This window comes from Xyrauchen texanus, chromosome 9, assembly GCF_025860055.1.
Source record: "Xyrauchen texanus isolate HMW12.3.18 chromosome 9, RBS_HiC_50CHRs, whole genome shotgun sequence".
In the NCBI taxonomy this organism is placed as follows: Eukaryota; Metazoa; Chordata; class Actinopteri; order Cypriniformes; family Catostomidae; genus Xyrauchen; species Xyrauchen texanus.
The window spans coordinates 14998955-15005331 of NC_068284.1; positions in this window are offsets into that span (position 1 = coordinate 14998955).

Below are 6377 nucleotides of genomic sequence, written 5' to 3' on the forward strand. Positions count from 1 at the left end.
CAAATGATCCATAATGCAAAATGTTTAGTCGAAAAACATCAGGCAAGAATCAAGATAATCAATAGAGCCAAGACTACAAATAACAAGGAATTGCAGAGCAATTGTAAGAACAGTAGGAAAATACATATAAACTCTAGTTTCTAAACTGGAAGAAAGATAACAATCAGCAATCAATCATCCAGTCAGGTTTAAATTCTGTATGTAATCTCTCTTGATACAGTCAAAATAACAAAATAAGTTTTGTTAATGATTGGAAAGAATAAACATATAAACAAACTATTATTACTATTACACTGATCAGAAGAATATTCAATCCTTGAAAAAAATATATTTCAAAGAATGAATCCATAGACACAGGATACCAACTGTATGGCAACCATCCTTTTATTTTGTCCTTGTTCATTTGTTTGTCTTGTATGTTATTTTGTATTAATGTATTTTGCAGTGTTCTTTTATTTTGCATTGTTGCTATATTACTTTTTATATTGCAAGACAAAATGATAAAAATCTACACAGTTCATCCTGTCCCAAGTTTACATCCTCTTTGTTCTTAATATAGCGTGTTGCCTTCTTAAGAATTAGTGAATATTTGCACCTTTTGTAATAGTTGTGTTTGAGTCCCTAAATTGTACTTAGTGTCATGAGCTAGATCTCAACATCATATAGCCACTGTTGGGAAGAACTCAATTGTGCAGAAGATGCTGGGAAACCAAAGAATGTACAGTATCTGAGGGATTTTTCCCTGCAGGACAAAGCAGGGACTCATGAACAACTATCACAAAATGAACAAACAGTCTTTGATCATTGAGCAACACACCATATTAAAAACCAAGGGGATGTAAACTTTTTAACAGGATCATTTGTGATTCTTCAATTATTGTTTTGTCTTGTGGAATATATATGTAAATATCTGTTATGTCAAATCGCTTCATCAGGTCAGAACTAAATAAAAAGCCAAATGTATTTTTTATGATCGCCCTTATTTAAAAAACAAAAACAAATTTAACATCTTGTTTGCAGATTAGCAAGGGATATGCTAATGTATGCACTCAACTGCACATAATATATATATATATACAATTGGAAAAGATATTTAGCATTATTTATAACACTCAAAAATTGTACGGAGTTGGGAGTTAGAGTGACTCCAGTCAGGTCTCCTAAGCACCAAATTGGCCTGGTTGCTAGGGAGGGTAGAGTCACATAGGGTAACCTCCTCATGGTCACAATGTGGTTCGATCTCGGTGGGGTGCATGGTGAGTTGTGCATGGATGCCGTGGAGAATAGCGTGAAGCCTCCACATGCGCTACGTCTATGTCTCCGCGGTAACGCCCTCAACAAGCCACGTGATAAGATGTGCGGAATGATGGTTTCAGATGCAGAGGCAATAATTCGTTCTCTGCCACCCGGATTGAGTCACTACGCCACCACGAGGACTTGGGAATTGGGCATTCCAAATTGGGGAGAAAAGGTGTGAAAATAAATAAATATATATTATTCCTTGCAAAAGTAAGATTTGAACAATTGGTTTAAATTCAATATAAACATGCTTTGCTAATTATAAAATGAGTTCAATAAAAGCAAATGTAGTTGCTTTAACATTTACCAAATTGTATTATTTAATACTTAAGAATTTTGTTTACTAAGTTTTAAAAGTCCCTCATTAATTTTAATAAAATAATTTCCATTTATTTTGAATTCATAAGATGTACACCATTTAAAGCTTACTCAATTCAGTTTAATAGAAATGTGTCATTAAACTGAAATCTTAAAAAAATGTAAACATTTCTGGGTAGACAATAGAGGATGCTATTATTCTTAATGACATCTAATGACATTTGTTGAGTGATGATAATTTCATTCAACACGGTCATCGGATTTACGAGAAATAACCAATGGTTTATTTGCATGTTGAAATTATATATTAAATGAAGGCTAAATTCAGCTTCCAAGATATGCAGCAAGCACAGTCAGGTTATTTCATAAGATTTGTATACATTTTAAATAACCAAATGGTTAACTTGTTAAAGCACCATTTAACTTAGAAATAATTATTTATCTGTTAAATTAAAACACTAAATAATCATAGGTGGTTGGAATCATCCATCCATCCATCCATCGTCAACCGCTTATCCTGTGTACAGGGTCGCGGGGGGCTGGAGCCTATCCCAGCTGGTTGGAATCATATTCTGTATAAATTATCTATGGAAACAGTCTATTATCTATTTCACAAAGAATGCAAAATGCTAAAACAAGGCCAGCAGATGACACTGACAACAATGCTCACTATCCAGCTAGAAATGACCATTCTCTTTCGTGTGACTGTTATCTGGATTTGTGTGAATAATAATACAGGAGAATTTAGATTAAATTGTTGAGCAGTATATATTGAAATATAAATCCTAAAAAGAATGATATAGTATATATATATATATATATATATATATATATATATATATATATATATATATATATATATATATATATATATATTATGTATATACAGGTGAAACTCGAAAAATTAGAATATCGTGCAAAAGTTCATTAATTTCAGTAATTCAACTTAAAAGGTGAAACTAATATATTATATAGACTCATTACAAGCAAAGTAAGATATTTCAAGCCTTTATTTGATATAATTTTGATGATTATGGCTTACAGCTTATGAAAACCCCAAATTCAGAATCTCAGAAAATTAGAATATTACATGAAATCAATAAAAAAAAGGATTTTAAATACAGAAATGTCGGCCCTCTGAAAAGTATAATCATGCATATGTACTCAGTACTTGGTTTGGGCCCCTTTTGCATTAATTACTGCCTCAATGCGGCGTGGCATGGATGCTATCAGCCTGTGGCACTGCTGAGGTGTTATGGAAGACCAAGATGCTTCAATAGCGGCCTTCAGCTCTTCTGCATTGTTTGGTCTCATGTCTCTCATCTTTCTCTTGGCAATGCCCCATAGATTCTCTATGGGGTTCAGGTCAGGCGAGTTTGCTGGCCAATCAAGCACAGTAATACCATGGTCATTGAACCAGGTTTTGGTACTTTTGGCAGTGTGGGCAGGTGCCAAGTCCTGCTGGAAAATGAAGTCAGCATCTCCATAAAGCTTGTCTGCTGAAGGAAGCATGAAGTGCTCTAAAATGTCCCGGTAGATGGCTGCGTTGACTCTGGACTTAATAAAGCACAGTGGACCAACACCAGCCGATGACATGGCTCCCCAAACCAACACAGACTGTGGAAACTTCACACTGGACTTCAAGCATCTTGGATTGTGTGCCTCTCCATTCTTCCTCCAGACTCTGGGACCTTGGTTTCCAAATGAGATGCAAAATTTGCTCTCATCAGAAAAGAGGACTTTGGACCACTGAGCAACAGACCAGTTCTTTTTTTCTTTAGCCCAGGTAAGACGTTTGACATTTGAAGCCCATGTCCAGGACCCGTCTGTGTGTGGTGGCTCTTGATGCAGTAACTCCAGCCTCAGTCCACTCCTTGTGAAGCTCCCCACACATTTGAATGGCCTTTTCCTGACAATCCTCTCCAGGCTACGGTCATCCCTGCTGCTTGTGCACCTTTTTCTTCCACACTTTTCCCTTCCACTTAACTTTCTATTAATGTGCTTTGATACAGCACTTTGAGAACATCCAACTTCTTTTGCAATTACCTTTTGAGGCTTTCCCTCCTTGTGGAGGGTGTCAATGATGGTTTTCTGCACAACTGTCAGGTCAGCAGTCTTCCCCATGATTGTGAATTCAACTGAACCAGACTGAGAGAACATTTAAAGGCTCAGGAACCCTTTGCAGGTGTTTAGCTGATTAGAGTGTGACACTTTGAGCCTACAATACTGAACCTTTTCACAATATTCTAATTTTCTGAGATTCTGAATTTGGGGTTTTCATAAGCTGTAAGCCATAATCATCAAAATTATATCAAATAAAGGCTTGAAATATCTTACTTTGCTTGTAATGAGTCTATATAATATATTAGTTTCACCTTTTAAGTTGAATTACTGAAATTAATGAACTTTTGCACGATATTCTAATTTTTCGAGTTTCACCTGTAAATAATAATATTTAAACATTACTAAAATATTATTTTATTAGATTAAATACTGTCTGTCCAGAATGGTCTTAAAGCTGATCAAACACTTAAATATTCTTCAAATTGTTTGAGAATAAGTCACATAGTGTATGTTTTATATTTCCTCTTTCTTTTATTTCTCTTTATTTCATTCTCATCTCCTTCACTCCACACCCCCTCACCATGTAATTTCTTGCCTAATAATGCAAGAGTGCATTCACTTACATTTAGATTTTTCAGACATAATTATGTTCTGTGACGTTTTTGGATTAAAACTGAAAACCCATAGATCTGATTGGACGAGAGACGTTCCATGAGCAACGTCTGACACAATCAGCACTCGGACACTTCACTGTGTATCACTCCACTTAAGTTCATCATCCTAAACTAAAGTGTAAGAGCAGTGCAGATGTGTTAAGTGCTACTGTAGGCTATGTGTCTCTTTTTACGTCTATTCTTTTTTTTTTTTTACATTACATATGTTAGCCAGCAAGTGGTGGCAAAAGATCATTTTTGTGTGTAATATGAGCCAGTTGGTGATGTGAAGTGAATCTGTTAGTCATTGTTTACATAGAACAGCGCTCCGTGATCGCTTGTATTACTACTACATTACTAAAGCTAGGAAAGAGCTTTAAAAGAACAACTTCAGCATTACGGCTCATCGTAGCTGATAGACACAACGGACTGATTGATTACAGAACTCAAGGTGCATACTGTTTAAAATGGTGGAGGACATTGTGGTTTCTATAGTGATCGACTCTTGTGCACCGCTACCACGAAATAGGGAGATATACCCCCGCTTGGACAGCTATTTTACTACTGAGAAAGTTGACTGTCAGAAAGCTGACAGCATCTCTGCTTGGATGTGGCAACAGGTGATCAAACACACTCCGCCTCTCTCTCTCTCTCTCTCTCTCTCTCACACACACACACACACACACCCTTGTTTCTCCAATAACTGGTTAGAAACAGCCCAAGCTGTGATACTACTTCTAAATATAAATTTTTAAATTACTAACGAAGGCTTGGACGCATCATTTGGTTTGAACCAGCAACAGCAGTTTTTGATATGTCATGTAAGAAAGTAGTTCCATGCACAAATGCGTTTTTTATGACGTACTCAGTTTTTCCTTTTTATTTACTTGTTCATTGATTTGCTGTATATAAGCAAAATCACACTCACAGTCACGTTATATGGCCCTAAATCAGCACTGATTTGATTTCCTATGGCCTCGTGTCTGCAGCCGAATCACAAAAGTGCTGATATAGGGCCATATCGCATTCTTGCGAGTGTGATATTGCTTTTATATATATATATATATATATATATATATATATATATATATATATATATATATATATATATATCTATAAAAACGAAGGCTCATTTAGTGTGTGTGTGTGTGTGTTTGTGTGTGAGAGAGAGAGAGACCCTTACTGAAACAAAAATATATGTGAATATTTTGAAAAATATAATGTGATAAATTAAAAAATAAAAGTTCATATGTGGAATCTAGTGCTTATATTTTTCAAGATTCTGCAATATGCATGAACCATACATGGTTATATAGGCCTATTGATACATATAAAAAATATATTTTTGTTTCGTAAGGGTCTCTCTCTCTCTCTCTCACACACACACACACACACACACACACACACTGAATGAGCATTCTTTTCCATGGACAAAATAACAGCATATTTTTTGGTATGGAACGACAGCAGCAATGATGAGACACATTTTGTTGGTTAGCAGTGTGTGTCAGCTATAAAAGAGGTATCCAATTAACACTTTAACTTGAGGCAAATCTATCATGACTCTTGCGGACCGATTAATTTCAATGATAGTGTTTCCCCCCTTCTTCTAAGTACTACTCAGCAGTAGGACTACATTGACATCAGTAAAGGTGCTATACTCACCAGTAATTATGAAACTGTGTGAGAGTGATAACATTCACAGTGCATGATGAAAAATTATGCTTAAACACTTGAAATTATTTGCGTTGAAATCTGATGGGATCCAATTTCAAAACCTTTCAGTCCATAAGGACACACGGATGTTTCCATTTCTTCCAATTCCCTATATCAGAATCAGCTTTATTGGCAAGTATGCTTACACATACAAGGAATTTGTCTTGGTGACAGGAGCTTCCAGTGTACAACAATACAAACAATACCAAAAACAGCAAGACATAGGTAATTAAAACAAAAAAGAATACAATATATATAGCAAAACATACTAAGACAGATATTTCAATGCATCATACAGACACCCACAGCTACCATTATTTTATCCAT